Here is a 17486-nt window from a genome sequence, read left to right on the forward strand (position 1 = left end):
CTGGTCCAATATGTGGATGATTTGCTCCTAGCTAGTGATAGCAAAGAAAAAGTGAGGCAGGAAAGTATTAAGTTACTAAATTTTTTGTGTTTACAAGGATTGAAGGTAACAAAATCAAAATTACAATTTGTTGAGAAAGAAGTAAAATATCTGGGACACAGATTGAGCAAGGGAACTAAGAAATTAGACTCCGAAAGGGTGAATGGCATACTGTCATTACCGGCTCCTAGAACTAAAAGACAGGTTAGGCAATTATTAGGTCTCTTTGGCTATTGCAGACAATGGATTGAGAACTATAGCAAAAAGGTGAAGTTCCTCTACACCAAATTAACTAAGGATGGATTATTGAAATGGTCGGAGGATGATGATAAACAATTAGAAACACTAAAAACTGATTTAGTAAATGCCCCAGTTTTGAGCCTGCCAGATGTAAAGAGACCATTTTATCTATTTATCAATGTTGATGAAGGGACCGCATTTGGAGTATTAGCACAAGAATGGGCAGAAAGAAAGAAACCTGTGGGATACTTATCTAAACTCCTGGACCCCGTAAGTAGGGGTTGGCCTAGCTGCCTTCAAGCGGTAGTAGCCGCAGCCCTTTTGGTAGAGGAAGCCCATAAAATTACCTATGGAGGAGAATTGAGGGTATTATCACCTCACAATATCAGGGGAATTTTGCAACAAAAAGCTGACAAATGGATAACAGACGCCCGACTCCTAAAATATGAAGGCATCCTAATCTCCTCTCCCAAACTGGAACTTGCGGTAACAAGCGTGCAGAATCCAGCACAGTTTTTGTATGGGGAGCCGGGTGACAAAATAAATCATGATTGTCTTTACAACATTGAGGAGCAAACGAAAATCAGACCAGATTTAGATGAGGAAGAACTTGGAGAAGGAGAAAAGCTATTTGTAGATGGATCATCCCGGGTAGTTGAAGGAAAGAGAAAATCAGGCTTTGCAATCATTGATGGAAAAACATTTAGTGTAATAGAATCCGGACCTCTGAGTCCTAATTGGTCTGCACAGGCTTGTGAACTATATGCTGTATTAAGAGCCTTGCAACTTTTAAAAGGTAAAATTGGAACCATATATACGGATTCAAAATATGCCTTTGGCGTTGTGCATACTTTTGGAAAAATTTGGGAAGAAAGAGGTTTAATAAATTCTCAAGGAAAAGGATTAATACACCAGGAATTAATACTCCAGGTCTTACAAGCATTACGAGGACCAGCGGGAATAGCCGTAGTACATTTAAAAGGACACCAAAAAGGATTAAGCCCATTAGTCAGAGGAAACAATCTTGCTGATCAGGAAGCAAAAAGAGCGGCATTAATGGTGATCCAGACTAAAAGAACTCGGGAGGACTGTATAAATTGTGGAAGGGAATCAGACGAATTCCCATGTTATGACTGTTGGAAGGATTTTGGAATCGATGCAGTCCCTTGCAGATGTCTAATTTATGATGAATGTGGCAACCCCAAGTATAGCCATTGCCATCTACACGGAAAAATTCACTCAATCCTGAGTTTTACAGTGCAGGAAAAAGATAAGCTGACTCAGATGGGAATCACGGAGACAGAAAAAGGAAAGTGGACACTCCCGGATGGCCGGGAAGTTCTCCCAAAACCTCTGGCTTTGAAAATCATGCAGAAATTCCATGAGAACACCCATTGGGGAACTCAGGCGTTAGTGGATCAGTTTGCCACAAAGTATATGTGCATTGGTGTATACAATATAGCAAAGAGAATAGTTAGCGAATGTATGACATGCAAAAGGGTCAATAAACATCAGTTACGGGAAAAAGCCCTGGGGGGAAGGGAACTGGCTCACAGACCATTTGCTAAAATCCAGCTAGACTTCACTGAACTTCCAAAGGTGGGACGATATAAATACTTATTAGTAATCATAGACCACCTAACCCATTTTGTGGAAGCATTCCCGACAGCTAGAGCCACCGCTCAAACCGTAGTGAAGACTTTGCTGGAAAATATAATCCCTAGGTATGGATCCATTGAGGTAATAGACTCTGATAGGGGCTCCCGTTTTGTTTCAAGAATAGCAAGGGAAGCTCTCTCCTCTTTGGGGACAAAATGGGAATATCATACTCCCTGGCATCCACAAAGCTCGGGAAAGGTAGAAAGAGTAAATGGGGAAATAAAGAAACAGCTCACAAAATTGATGTTAGAAACTAAGATGTCATGGGTAAAGTGCCTCCCCTTAGCACTACTGAATATAAGAACACAGCCCCGAACTGATGTAGGAATTTCCCCCTTTGAAATGTTATATGGGATGCCATACGATTTAGAAATTCCGCAGGACCACCCCCAACTTGAAAATTCACAAATTAGACCTTATATAATTCAACTCATGGCTAGGAGAGAAAAGCTGCGGAATAAGGGCTTAGTAGTACAGAGACCCCCCTTGGATGTAGCCATGCATAACATAAAGCCAGGAGACAAAGTGTTAATCAAATCATGGAAAGAGTCCTCATTAACCCCCCGTTGGGAAGGGCCCTATCTCGTTTTACTCACCACAGAAACAGCCACCCGGACAGCAGAGAGAGGCTGGACTCATGCAAGCCGCGTAAAAGGACCATTAAAAGACTGTTCTTGGGAAGTGACAAGCCCTCCTGGAGATCTGAAGATGGCCTTCAGGAGGTTGTAAATGGACACACATATAACTGTGGTACAAGTGAGCGACTACAGCATATCGGTGGGGTACGGTTACGGTGATACAGGGGACATCAGAATCAAGTGTGACATTCTGAGCTGTAATTGTTATCCTTTTTATTTGTTTTATTTGTAAAGGGTGTCGAGAACGGAGGGGGACCCATTGCCGTTACGGGATACCCCCTCGAGGGGTTTGCCAACCTTGTGGGGACAAGGAGCGTGAGCTCACCAAATTGGCTCTAACCATAAAAATATTTAATGGTGAAATCCAGGAGCAATCTAGTGAATGGCAGGAGATATTTGCACGGGGTATTAAACCCGAGTACTATTGCTATCACCCTAGCGAACCTGCTCCATTTGTAATTGACATTATTACAGTATGTTGTCGCAAGACACTTAAAGGGGTTCAGTGCGATTCACCTGAAAATTGCATTTATTCTCCTGAAGACTACCCCTGCTGCCGAGAAGATGATACCCCTCGTGGCTCGAAGCAACCGAGTCGGCGAGCGAGGCAGAGGAGTAAAAAGCTGTGGAGAACAGAACCCGCAGAGTGGGACTGTACAAAGCCACTGGGAGGACTGCCTCAGTGTTAACCAAGGGAATCGCACGAAATGCCCCGGGAGGAGTGATAGCACTGAAAAGGACTGGGTAATTGCAATGAGTGTTCAAACTAAACTTACTAGCCGGCCGGGTTTCCACCCTTCTCGCCACACTCTAATTCTGATTTTACTAAATCTTGTAGGTGTACACGGATACTCTCACCAACCATTTAAATGGACATTAAGTAGGTGGGAAGATCATCATGTGATTCAAACTGTCACGAGTCCTGGGGCACCGACATTTAAAACACACTTATGTGAGTTAGTTCCCATAAAACCCTGTTTAAATCTTATGGGGTATTATCTGTGTCCAAGCTCCAACTCTGGGAGAACATATTGCAATGCTCCCAACCAGTATTATTGTGCGTACTGGGGATGTGAAACGATCGCCTCAAATTGGAACCCAGTAGCAGGGCCGGATAAATACTTGACGGTTCAATGGGGCCCTCAGGGATGCAGGCCCCCACAGCGTGATCGATCTGGGGGAATTATCAATCTCGGAAATTGCATCCATCTAGAATTAACTGTACAGCAACCTCTTGATGAGGGGTGGCTTCTGGGAAAAACATGGGGAATACGGTATTGGGAACCTGGAAGCGATAGAGGGGGACTCATATACATAAAGAAAGAAATAGTCCCTAATGACCCTGATCTGGTCGGACCGAATGAAGTACTAGCGGGAGAAATATCCCTCTCGTCAGATGAGGAGATACCTAATGGAACAGATACTGGGACTACTACAACTACAGCAACACATATTAACACCCAGGAACCTAGGGGCAATTCTCTTTGGAAATTGGTGCAAGCCAGTTATCAAGTATTGAATGCTACCTATCCAAACTTGACAGAGCATTGCTGGCTGTGCTATCACATTCGGCCACCTTTTTATGAGGCAATTGGGGTAACTGCTAACCCTAAACGAATCAATGGGTCAAACCCCTCACAATGTCTGTGGAAAAAGGAAATCAGTCAGAGCCAGGGAATTACATTGGCTCAAGTAACCGGGCAGGGGAGGTGCATTGGGAATGTGCCCCACAATAAGAAGCACTTGTGTAAAACCATGATCCCCTCAAATAGGAAACCACCAGCTGACTGGTTATTACCAGCAAAGAATACCAAATGGGTCTGCTCCTCCATTGGAGTAACTCCTTGCTTATCGCTGAAATTATTCAATGAAAACCAGGATTATTGTATCCAAGTGTTAATAGTTCCTAAGATTATATATCACCCAGAGGAATTTGCCTATGAATATCGAACAGTCCCAAAACATCATTTGAATAAACGAGAACCCTTTACAGCCCTAACAGTGGCTACGCTGGTAGCTTTAGGTGTCGCTGGAGTCGGTACAGGGACAGCCTCCTTAATTCAACAAAATCAACAATTCAATTCCCTTAGAGCAGCTGTAGATGAAGACCTCGAAAAAGTAGAGAAATCTATTAGTGCTTTAGAGGCCTCCCTGAGATCCTTATCAGAAGTAGCATTACAAAACCGTCGAGGATTGGACTTATTGTTTGCACAGCAAGGGGGGTTGTGTGTTGCTCTGGATGAGGAATGCTGCGTATATGCAGACCACACTGGAGTAGTTAGAGACACCATGACAAAACTACGAGAAGGATTAGAAAAAAGAAAGAAAGAAAGAGAAGCACAGCAAAGTTGGTATGAATCCTGGTTCAATTATTCCCCATGGATGACTACGCTATTATCTACCATTGCGGGACCTATGCTACTATTAATTTTGGGATTAACATTTGGCCCTTGTATATTGAACAGAGTACTTGAAATTGTAAAGGGCAGACTGGAAGCTGCCCATTTAATGCTTCTCAGGGCTAAATACGAGTCATTAGATCAGGAACCAGCAATAGAAGAAACATTAGTTTTAAGTCACGCTGAACTCCAAAGATTTGATGAACAAAATGGTAAATAAAAAAAAAAAAAAAAAAGGGGGGGGGATTGTAATAGATAGAATCATGTTTGTTAACCAAATCAGGCTTTCTTAAAGGCTGGTGAAAACTTACACTGTTTCGACTCTTCACATACTTAAATCGCAGGCATCCAGCGTGTTATCTGGTGCACTTTGATACCTCAAGGCCTAAATCACAGGCATCCGGTGTGCTGTCTGGGGCACTTTGACACCTCAAGGCCTAAATCACAGGCATCTGGTGTGTTTTAACACTTCAAAGGGAAGAGCTAAGTTGTGAGATAAGCTGAAAAGAGTCTCCCCAAGGACACTGATAAAGATGAGGAGCCTTCAGCCTCACGACCATCAGGAGGCGGGACAAGACCGACCCCCTAGCAACACGTCGCTCAGACACGGAATATACCAGGATTGACACATATACGGGAACCAGAAGAGTATATATAATCAACTACTTTCGGGAAGGGGTGTGCGCCGTTGGCGGAGCAAAGACTCCCCGGCCGCCCAGCGCTGTTTTGCTTGTTGCCGCTTGCTTAATAAACTAATTTGATTAATTGGACTGGTTCCTGTCAATTATTGGGCCTCAATCTATAACAGTTCCGCCTGACATCCGCCTTTATTTGTATTGCCAGGGTGTAGTCGGGACTAAGTTGTTACAGATACTTTAGTGGCTGGTGGGTGGGGGTGTCTAATGGGCTATTAAGAATATGCTGCTGGAGTAGATGAAGTCAGGGATCTGATCTGATCATTTCAGGTTCTCTCTGTGACACGGTCAAATATCCTTCTTAGAAAAGTATTTTGAATGTCTCCAACACTGCCAGCCCTCCAGGGTTTGAAGCAGTGGGTCTGGCCCTCCAAACCCAGGAGATTCTTGATTCATTTTATCTTTATTTTTGCCTCTAGCTTTTGAGGTCTAGGATTTGTCCTCCAACATTTCTTTGAAGCCACAACAGCTACATGCCAGCCTCTCTTTTAAATGAAACTTGAAATCCTCACAATCCCACGGTCTCAAGAGTCAGACAATTAAAAAAATATATACTGTGAGGCTCATAAAATCAGAAAAGTTGGCAAGCCTATGGCTCCTCTCTTGTTCCCCAGTAAACAACAGCAGAACAGGGAGAAAAAGGTAACTGCTCAGTTTTCCTTTTGTTTTTCTGCCTACATTTTCCTACAGGGGTTTTCCAAGTTGCTGTAGATTGTTTTTCTCAGAACCTAGATGATAAAGAACTGCAAATACTTTTGCCCAGATGGCCAAGAAGGCCAACAGCATCCTGGCCTGTATCAGGAATACTGTGGTGGGTAGGACTAGGGAAATGATCGTCCCCCTGTACTTAGCACTGTGTTCAGTTTTGGGCCCCTCACTACAAAAAAAGATATTGAGGTGCTGGAGCGGGTCCAGAGAAGGGCAATGAAGCTGGTGAGGGGTCTGGAGAACAAGTCTTATGAGGAGCAGCTGAGGGAGCTGGAGTTGTTTAGCCTGGAGAAAAGGAGACTGAGGGGAGACCTTACCTCTCTCTACAACTACCGGAAAGGAGGTTGTAGTGAGGTGGGGGTCTGTCTCTTTTCCCAAGTAACAGGCGATAGGACAAGAGGAAACAGTCTCAAGCTGTGCCAGGGGAGGTTTAGATTCATTATTAGGAAAAAATTTTACACTGAAAGGGTTATCAAAGCATTGGAACAGGCTGCCCAGGGAAGTGGTTGAGTCACCATCCCTGGAGGTACTTAAAAGACGGGTAAACGTAGAGCTTGGTGATATGGTTTAGTGGTAGGTCACTGAAAGCCTTGCGTCTAAGCTGAGCACAAGCTGGGCAAGCGCAAGCAGAGGAACATCGGCGTGCAGGGGCACGGACTCAGGGCGTGCGGGAAGATGACAGCAGAGATTCATCACCTCCCGGCACAAGAGAAGAACATGGCCGCAAAACAGTCAAAAGCCGCTGCAAGAAAGAATGTGGGTCTCGGGCTGCAACGAATGCCTGAGCCTAGCACTGATCTCACAGGGAGCCAGAGACACTGCCTGTATAGGGTGTGATCAAGTAAATGATTTGCTCAGGCAGGTGGTTGAACTGAGGGAAGAGGTAGAAAGGTTAAGAAGTATTAGAGACTGTGAAAATGTAATAGATTGGTGGAGCCATACCCTGAGGCAAAGGCAGCAGGAAGAGGCTCTATCAGAAGTAGATGATCCCCTTCCCTCCTGTCACCAGGCAGAAGGAGAGGACTTAAGGGATAAGGGGGAGTGGAGTCAGATCCCTCCTCGGAGAGGCAAGCGCAACCCCTCACGGCCCCCCTCACCATCCCAAGTGCCCTTGCATAATAGGTATGGGGCTTTGGAAATCGAGGACCAGGTGATTGAGGATGGAGAGGATGATCCATCCAGTGAGTTGCCCAGCGCTAGTCACTCACCCCCACACCTTAGGACTTCCTCAACCAAGAAAGAAAGAAAGGTAATTGTAGTAGGTGACTCCCTTCTGAGGGGAACAGAGGGCCCTATTTGTAGACCGGACCCATCCCACAGGGAAGTCAGCTGTCTCCCTGGGGCCAGAATTAAGGACATATGGAGAAAACTCCCTTCCCTGGTTCAGACATCAGATTACTACCCACTACTGATATTTCAGGTAGGTGGTGATGAGGTAGGTACCAGAAGTCTAAGGGCAATGAAGAATGACTTCAGGGCCCTGGGACGGCTGGTTAAGGGATTGGGAGCACAAATAGTGTTCTCCTCTATCCCACCATTTGTAGGGGTTGATGAGGTAATAAATAGGAGGAGCCAGCAAATTAACTCCTGGCTCCGAGACTGGTGCATCCGGCAGGACTTTGGCTTTTTTGATCATGGGCTGATCTACAGGAAACCAGGCATGCTGGCAACAGGTGGGGGAAGCCTAACCCGAAGGGGAAGAAAGATCCTGGGACAAGAATTAGCAGGGCTCATTCATAGGGCTTTAAACTAGGTTTGAAGGGGGATGGGGATGAAACCAGGATTACAAAAGTGGTGCCCGGGAGCAGCATACCAGTGCTTCTGGGTAAAAGTGTTAGCAAGGTCTTGCAGTCTGTCTCGGTGATGGTGGGGGATGGTGATTTGTGTGGTAGCAAAGACATGAGGGGTAGTGATAATTTGGGAACTACGAAAGACAGACCAGCAAGGCGTGGTGGTGGAATTGCACTCTATGTGAGAGAGCATTTGGAATGCATCGAGCTCTCACTAGGGGCGGATGAAGAGCGGGTTGAGAGCTTATGGGTGAGGATTAAGGGGCAGGCAAATATGAGGGACACTGTTGTGGGTGTTTATTACAGGCCACCTGATCAGGATGGGGAGACTGATGAGGCTTTCTACAGACAACTGAAGGTAGCCTCGCAAGCGCAGGCCCTGGTTCTCATGGGGGACTTCAATCACCCCGATATCCCACCCCGAAGACCACACAGCCAGGCATGCACAGTCCAGAAGGCTCCTCCAGTGCATTGATGACAACTTTTTGACACAGGTGGTACAGGAGCCAACAAGGAGAGGAGCACTTCTAGACCTGGTACTGACAAACACAGAGGGACTGGTGGAGGACGTTAAGGTTGGGGGCACCCTAGGTTGTAGTGATCATGAAATGATTGAGTTCAGGATCATGGGTACTATCCACAAAACAACAACAAGAAGTAAAATTACAACCTTGGATTTCAGGAGGGCTAACTTTGACCTCTTCAAGAAACTGCTTGGAGAGATCCCGTGGGCTAGGGCTCTGGAAGGCAAAGGGGCTCAAGAAAGCTGGTTGATATTCAAAGACCACTTCCTCCAAGCTCAGGATCGGTGCATCCCTAAGAGAAAGAAATCGGCCAAGGGACGCAGGAGACCTGCATGGTTGAGCAGGGAGCTTCAGAAAAAGGTCAAGTGGAAGAAGGAAGTTTATAATAAGTGGAAGAAGGGACTGACCCCTTGGGAGGATTACAAGAATGCCACCAGAGCGTGCAGGGATGAAACAAGGAAAGCCAAGGCCGCCTTGGAATTAGACCTGGCTAGGGACATCAAGCACAACAAAAAGAGCTTCTACAAGTATATTGGAAGCAAAAGGAAGACCAGAGAAGTTGTAGGCCCCCTGCTGAATGAGGCAGGAGTCATGGTGATGGAGGATGTGGAGAAGGCAGAGTTACTGAATGCCTTCTTTGCTTCGGTCTTTTCTGCTCGGCCCAGCCCTCAGGAGTCCCAGGCATTGAATAAAGTAACAGGGAAAGAAGACGACTTCCCTTGGGTTGAGGAGGAGCGAGTGAGGGACCAATTAGATCATCTAGATATTCACAAGTCCATGGGCCCTGATGGGATGCACCCGAGAGTGCTGAGGGAGCTGGCAGAAGTCATTGCTGGGCCGCTCTCCATCATCTTTGAAAAGTCCTGGAGAACAGGCGAGGTGCCTGGGGACTGGAGGAAAGCCAATGTCACTCCAGTCTTCAAGAAAGGCAAGAAGGAGGAGCCGGGGAACTACAGGCCGGTCAGCCTCACCTCCATCCCTGGAAAGATGATGGAACAGCTCGTTCTGGGTGTCATCTCAAAGCATGTGGAGGAAAGGAAAGCTATCAGAAGTACTCAGCATGGATTCACCAAGGGGAAATCATGTCTGACTAATCTGATAGCCTTCTACGATGGCATGACTAGATGGATAGATGAGGGGAGGGCGGTAGATGTGGTCTACCTTGACTTAAGCAAGGCGTTTGACACTGTCTCCCACAGCATCCTCATAGGGAAGCTTAGGAAGTGTGGGTTAGATGAATGGACAGTGGGGTGGATAGAAAACTGGTTGAAAGATAGAGCTCAGAGGGTTGTGATTAGGGGCACAGAGTCTAGTTGGAGACCAGTGACGAGTGGTGTTCCCCAGGGGTCAGTACTGGGTCCAGTCCTCTTCAACATATTCATCAATGACCTGGATGAGGGGATAGAGTGCACCCTCAGCAAGTTTGCTGATGACACCAAGCTGGGTGGGGTGGCTGACACACCAGAAGGCTGTGCCACCATCCAGAGAGACCTGGACAGGTTGGAGATCTGGGCAGAGAGAAACCTTATGAAATTCAATAAGGGCAAGTGTAGGGTGCTGCACCTGGGAAGGAACAACCCCATGCACCAGTACAGGTTGGGTGCTGACCTGCTGGAGAGCAGCTCTGTGGAAAGAGACCTGGGAGTCCTGGTGGACAACAGGATGACCATGAGCCAGCAATGTGCCCTTGTGGCCAAGAAGGCCAATGGCATCCTGGGATGCATCAAGAAGAGTGTGGCCAGCAGGTCAAGGGAGGTCATCCTCCCCCTCTACTCTGCCTTGGTGAGGCTGCACCTGGAGTACTGTGTCCAGTTCTGGGCTCCCCGGTTCAAGAGGGACAGGGAACTGCTGGAGAGGGTACAGCAGAGGGCTACCAAGATGATTGGGGGACTGGAACACCTCTCTTATGAGGAAAGGCTGAGGGATTTGGGTCTCTTCAGTCTGGAAAAAAGATGGCTGAGGGGGGACCTTATCAACGCTTATAAATACTTAAAGGGTGGATGTCAGGAGGATGGGGCCAGGCTCTTTTCAGTGGTGCCCGGGGACAGGACAAGAGGCAATGGGCACAAACTTGAACATAGGAAGTTCCACCTAAACATGAGGAGGAACTTCTTTACCCTGAGGGTGACAGAGCACTGGAACAGGCTGCCCAGAGAGGTGGTGGAGTCTCCAACTCTGGAGACATTCAAAACCCGCCTGGACATGTTCCTGTGTAACCTGCTCTAGGTGACCCTGCTCTGGCAGGGGGGTTGGACTAGATGATCTCCAGAGGTCCCTTCCAACCCTATGATTCTACAGAAGTGTCCGAGCATGATCAGATGCGAATTAGGGCTTGTCCCCCCAAGGAAGTAGCAGGACAGTTAGCCCAGCTGAAGTGCATCTACACTAATGCACGCAGCATGGGGAATAAACAGGAGGAGCTGGAGGCCATTGTTCAGCAAGGAAACTATGATATAGTTGCCATCACAGAAACGTGGTGGGAAGACACACACGAGTGGAGTGCGGTAATCGATGGCTACCAACTTTTCAGAAGGGATAGGCAAGGAAGGAGAGGTGGTGGGGTGGCCCTCTATGTTAGGGGCAGTTTTGAATGTCTGGAACTTAACAGTGTGAATGACAGCGTTGAGTGTGTATGGATAAGAATTAAGGGGAAGGCCAACAAGGCAGACATCGTGATGGGAGTTTGTTATAGACCCCCCAACCAGGATGTAGAAACTGATGAAGTATTCTATAAGCAGCTGGCAGAGGTCTCACGATCATTTGCCCTTGTTCTTGTGGGGGATTTCAACTTCCCAGATGTCTGCTGGAAATATAACACAGCAGAGAGGGAACAGTCCCGGAGGTTCCTGGAGTGTGTGGAAGACAACTTCCTAACACAGCTGGTGAAGGAACCAACTAGGGGAAGTGCCCTACCGGACCTACTGTTTGTTAACAGAGAAGGTCTTGTGGGGGATGTAAAGGTTGGAGGTCGTCTTGGGCACAGTGACCATGAAATGGTAGAATTTTCAATTCTTGGTGAGGCAAGGCGGGGAGCCAGCAGAACTGCCACCTTGGATTTCCAAAGGGCAGACTTTAGCCTGTTTAGGAGCATGGTTGAGAGTGTCCCCTGGGAGGCAGTGTTGAAGAGCAAAGGTGCCCAGGAAGGCTGGTCATACTTCAAGCAGGTGCTCTTAGATGCACAGGAGAAGGCCATCCCCATGTCTCAAAAAACGAGCCGACAGGGAAGAAGACCAGCCTGGCTAAGTAGAGAGAGCTTTGGCTGGACCTCAGGAAAAAAAGGAAAGCTTACATTCTCTGCAAAAGGGGGTTGGCAACTTATGAGGATTATCAAGATATAACGAAGCTATGTAGGGGGAAAATTAGAAGGGCCAAAGCTCAATCAGAACTCAGCTTGGCCACTGCAGTTAAAGACAATAAGAAGAGATTCTTTCAGTATATCAATAGAAAAAGGAAGACTAGGGAAAATGTAGGCCCACTGACGAATGAGACGGGTGCCCTAGTAGTGGAAGACACAGAGAAGGCAGAGTTACTGAATGCCTTCTTTTCTTCGGTCTTCACTGCTAAAGCTGCCTCTCACAAATCCCAGACCCTGGAGGCAAGGGGGAAGGTCTGGAGAGAGGAAGATTTTCCCTCAGTTGAGGAGGACCGGGTCAGAGACCACTTGGCCAAGCTGGACATTCATAAGTCCATGGGCCCTGAGGGGATGCACCCGCGAGTGCTGAGAGAGCTGGCAGATGTTATTGCTAGACCACTCTCCATCGTCTTTGAAAGGTCATGGGGAACAGGAGAGGTGCCTGAGGACTGGAGGAAGGCTGACATCACTCCAATCTTCAAAAAAGGCAAGAAGGAGGACCCAGGGAACTACAGACCGGTTAGTCTCACCTCTGTCCCTGGGAAGGTAATGGAGCGACTCATTCTGGATGTCAGCTCCAAACACGTTGAGGAACAGGAAGTCATTGGAAGTGGTCAACATGGATTTACCAAGGGTAAATCATGCTTGACCAATCTGATAGCTTTCTATGATGTTATAACGGGTTGGCTGGATGAGGGGAGAGCCATAGATGTCATCTACCTTGACTTTAGCAAGGCTTTTGACAGTCTCCCATAACATCCTCATTAGGAAGCTGAGGAAGTATGGGCTAGATGAGGTGACGGTGAGGTGGATCGAGAGCTGGCTGTGTGACAGAACTCAGAGGGTTGTGATCAGCGGCACAGAGTCTAGTTGGAGGCCTGTAACCAGTGGTGTCCCCCAGGGGTCAATACTCGGTCCAATTTTGTTCAGTATATTCATTAATGACCTGGATGATGGGACAGAGTGTATCCTCAGCAAGTTCGCTGATGATACCAAACTGGGAGGGGTGGCTGATACTCCAGAGGGCCGTGCTGCCATCCAGCGTGACCTGGACAGGCTGGAGAGCTGGGCAGAGAAGAGCCTAATGAGGTTCAACCAAAGCAAGTGCAAGGTCCTGCACCTGGCGATGCACCAGTATAGGTTAGGGGTGGACCTGCTGGGAAGTAGTTCTGAGGAGAAGGATCTGGGGGTCCTGGTAGACAGTAAATTATCCATGAGCCAACAATGTGCCCTTGTTGCCAAGAAGGCCAATGGAATCCTGGGCTGCATAGGGAAGAGTGTGGCCAGTAGGTCGAAGGAGGTCATTCTCCCCCTCTACTCTGCACTGGTGAGGCCACAACTGGAATACTGCGTCCAGTTTTGGGCTCCCCAGTTCAAGAGGGACAGGGAACTGCTGGAGCGGGTCCAGCGAAGGGTAACTAAGATGATTGAGGGACTGGAGCATCTCCCTTATGAGGAAAGGCTGAGAGAGCTGGGACTCTTTAGCCTGGAGAAGAGAAGGCTGAGGGGAGACCTTATTATGGCATACAAGTATCTAAAGGGTGGGTTGAAGGAGGATGGTGCCAGACTCTTTTCATTGGTTCCCAGTGACAGGACGAGGGGCAATGGGCACAAGTTGGAACATAGGAAGTTCCGTTCAAATACACGGAAAAACTTCTTTACGGTGAGGGTGACAGAGCACTGGAACAGGCTGCCCAGGGAGGTTGTGGAGTCCCCTTCTCTGGAGATTTTCAAGACTCGCCTGGATGCAGTCCTGAGTAATGTGCTCTAGGCAATCCTGCTTTAGCAGGGGAGTTGGACTAGATGATCTCTAGAGGTCCCTTCCAACTCTGAAGATTCTGTGATTCTGTGATTTCTATTCTTGTGGCCTTCTCATGGTTTGAACCGTTGATCATTCTACATCCTACTTGGATTTCCTCTCCTGTCTTACCTTTCAGGGTTGGATATCAACTATTCCAGGTCCACTCATGTTTTGAGAACATCTCGTTTTCATGTAGAACTACAGTGGCCAAACTCAATTTTCCCTTTCTTGTACCTGCCATCGCATTGTGTTTAATAAAAGCTTGAGGCCATGGCCACTCTGGGTCTCTTTGACTACAAACAACAGGGAATAAAAAGGTAAAACCGAATAGCATCAATTCTATCTGCCGGTTCATCATTTTAGAATTTGGACCTCCAAATAGCCATACACAATAAATATAATATTACTGCCAGGATCAGTGTCAGGACTCCCTGGAGGCACTCAAGGTTAGCATAGACCAATCCGTCTGTCCACGTACGGTTCATTTAAGGTTCCTGTAAGACACAAAAGAAAAGAAAATCTGCTCGGTCTTATTTGACCGACGGGGTTAAAAAGAGAGATCCACCGGGTACTAATCCGGTATATCTTTCCTGAACAATCTTTGGCTTCCCATGCATGGGGATTTTTGGGAGTAACTAGCACCATTGGTACCATTCCAATTTGAGGTATTTTCACCAGCACAGGTAGTCCAGGGTGAAATCTTCCTAGGTATTTTCCCTGTTCATTGGGATCTTTTGGAGAGATGATATTGGCAGATACACAGAAAGCTTTCATTTTAGGACAGCCGTCTCCACTCCATCTGTTATTTAATTGATAGATGGCATCATCCAATCGCAAATGCCAACTAGGTTCATGAGTTTTTGCTAAACGCTTAACCAATCCATTGGTGCGTTCAACAATGCCATTAGCCTGGGGATAATAGGGAGTATGAAATACCCACCAAATCCCTTCTTCCTTGGCCCAATCTTGTACCACTATAGCGGTAAAGTGTGAACCGTCATCACTTTGGATTTCCTCGGGAAGGGGAAGTGTGCTGAACCACCCTTTTAGGCCTTTTACTGTGTTGTCCCCAGGAGCTGATTTGAAGCTAGTGGCCATAGTGAGGCCGGAGATAATCTCCACTCCTACCAGGACATATCTTTTCCCACCTGATGATCTCAAGGGTCCAATATAATCGATTTGCCAGGAATGCCACAACGTTTTCTTGTCCCGAATGTGTAAGGGAGGTGCCTTACTCGGATGATCTTTGCTGAGTCGTAGGCGACATTGTGAACAGGCAGTTACTACTTGTTCGCACAGCTTAACTGACACAGGCCACCCCCGGGCTAGACCTTCCTGATACAGGTCAGCACGGCCTGTGTGTCCACACTTAACATGTAACCATTCGAGTAAGCGTTCCCATTCCCGACCATCATCTACAATGTCAATTTGCTGCAGCCGCGTGAGGCTATCTACCTGCTGGTTGAATTGAGCAGTGATCGAGTTTGAACGATCATGGCCTTTTACCCAACCAATGTGCAATGTTCTCTGTCCTCCTATTTCTAACAGTTGCTTCCAACTATCGATTTCCCAAACTGGGACCCTGTTCACCTGCCAATCATTGGCTGCCCAGTGGCCTATCCATTCAGTGGTTCCTTTAAAAACAGCATATGAGTCAGTGTAAATGTAACTAGCCCCATGTTGTGCAGCTAGTAGGACAGCTCTGAGTTCCCCTACTTGTACACTATCTTCACCTGTTTCGGTTGCTCTTTCTCCCGTTGCTACTTCCAGTGCTACGGCTTTGTACTTCCACTTATTGTTCTCCCGGTGAGATGATGCATCTGTAAACCACACTCCTGTAAGATCACCGCCTTCCTTCAAAGGAGGAGCTTCCCGAATCGGAGATGGTCTGTTTGGTGGGGATTGGAACAATAGGGCACCATCTATATCCTTTTGCAGCTTGGATACTTTGACACTGCCTTCAGAGACTGGCATGATTTCATTAATGCCTTCTAGATAAGCATACCACTTCCGAACTGTAGGTTTCTGGGCAATGCCAGCTGGTGGTGTTGTCCCTTTACAGACCACATCTAGGAGGTGGAAAGGTCCCCGAATGATCACACTCTGTTCTCTTCTTATCTGCTCTGCTCGTTGCAACGCTCGCACTAGGGACAGTAAACCCTTCTCAAGGTCTGAATATCTGCTCTCAGTATCATTGAAGGAGTGAGAGCTAAATTCTAATGGTCTTTCTGGTCCTGCTGGTCCCTTCTGCCATAAATTACAATGAGAACCGTGTTTACTGAACCCCCATTCTACATGGACAGGGTCAGTTGGATGTATAGGACCAAGGTGTTGGAATAACCTTAGCTCCTTTATTAGCAATTCCAGGGTATTAGTATGTTGTTCAGTCCACTCCCAGGATTTTCCCTTTTTGAGCAAATTATAAAGGGGGAGAGCAATGATGGAAAAGCCAGGGATGTGTTTACGCCAGTAACCTAAAGTTCCCAGAACTTGCTGTAACTCCTTCACACTGGATGGATTCTGTCCATGCTCTATTTTTTCCAGGGTATCCTGAGGGACAGAAGCATCTCCTTTAATCCACCAGACCCCCAGGAATTTAACTTCCTGTGCAGGTCCCTGACACTTTGAGTCTGGAATTTCCAATCCTAAATCAAGTAATGTTTTTCGGATGTTTTCCATCATGTCTTTAACACTTTCTTGGTTTTCTCCCCCTATTAGGATGTCATCAATATATTGGTATACTGTACATCCCTTTGAAACAGGAACCTCTGCTAGGACTTTAGCCAAAGCATTATGAGCAATAGTGGGGGAATGTTTGTATCCTTGTGGAAGTCGGTTAAAAGTATATTGGACTCCTTTCCACGTGAATGCAAACCGCGCTTTGTCCCGCTCAAGGAGCACTGGAACAGGCTGCCCAGGGAGGTTGTGGAGTCCCCTTCTCTGGAGATTTTCAAGACTCGCCTGGATGCAGTCCTGAGTGATGTGCTCTAGGCAATCCTGCTTTAGCAGGGGAGTTAGACTAGATGATCTCTAGAGGTCCCTTCCAACTCTGAAGATTCTGTGATTCTGTGATGGTATTTGTCAGAATTAGGTTGCTGGTTGGACTAGCTGATCTGAAAGGTCCCTTCCAACCTAGACAATTCTGTGATTCTGTGATACTTGTATGGAGGTCCTGGGCCAGACTTGTGTCCCATCTTGGCTAAGTAGATGGATTTCAGGTTCCCAAAGACAGAGTCTTCTGCCATCCTGCACATTCCCTGCTCAGGCTAAATGAATATACGCTATTTTGTAGAGAAGAAATAGAATCATAAAATCATAGACTCATCAACCCTCCAACGGGGAAAATGACAAAGTTAGCTGACCTTGGTTGTTATAGCAATAAGTATAAGCAGGAGCCTCTCTGCATACCATTCCTTGTCATAAATTACAGCTAATCAGGTCGTCTCACTCTGAGAATGAACAGTATCTCCACAATATGCTGTTAATTTCAGAGGGTTTCAGAGAGTTCATTTAGTTAGAAGAGGCTCAGCTGCAAAGTAAAATTACTGAACAGAAAATTGGTTCTGTTTTACCACAGACCAGGACATTCCACCCCTTATTCCATACCATTTGCATCGTGCTCAGATCACTATTACTTTTAT

The sequence above is a fragment of the Larus michahellis genome, chromosome W (genome assembly GCF_964199755.1).
Source record: "Larus michahellis chromosome W, bLarMic1.1, whole genome shotgun sequence".
NCBI lineage: Eukaryota > Metazoa > Chordata > Aves > Charadriiformes > Laridae > Larus > Larus michahellis.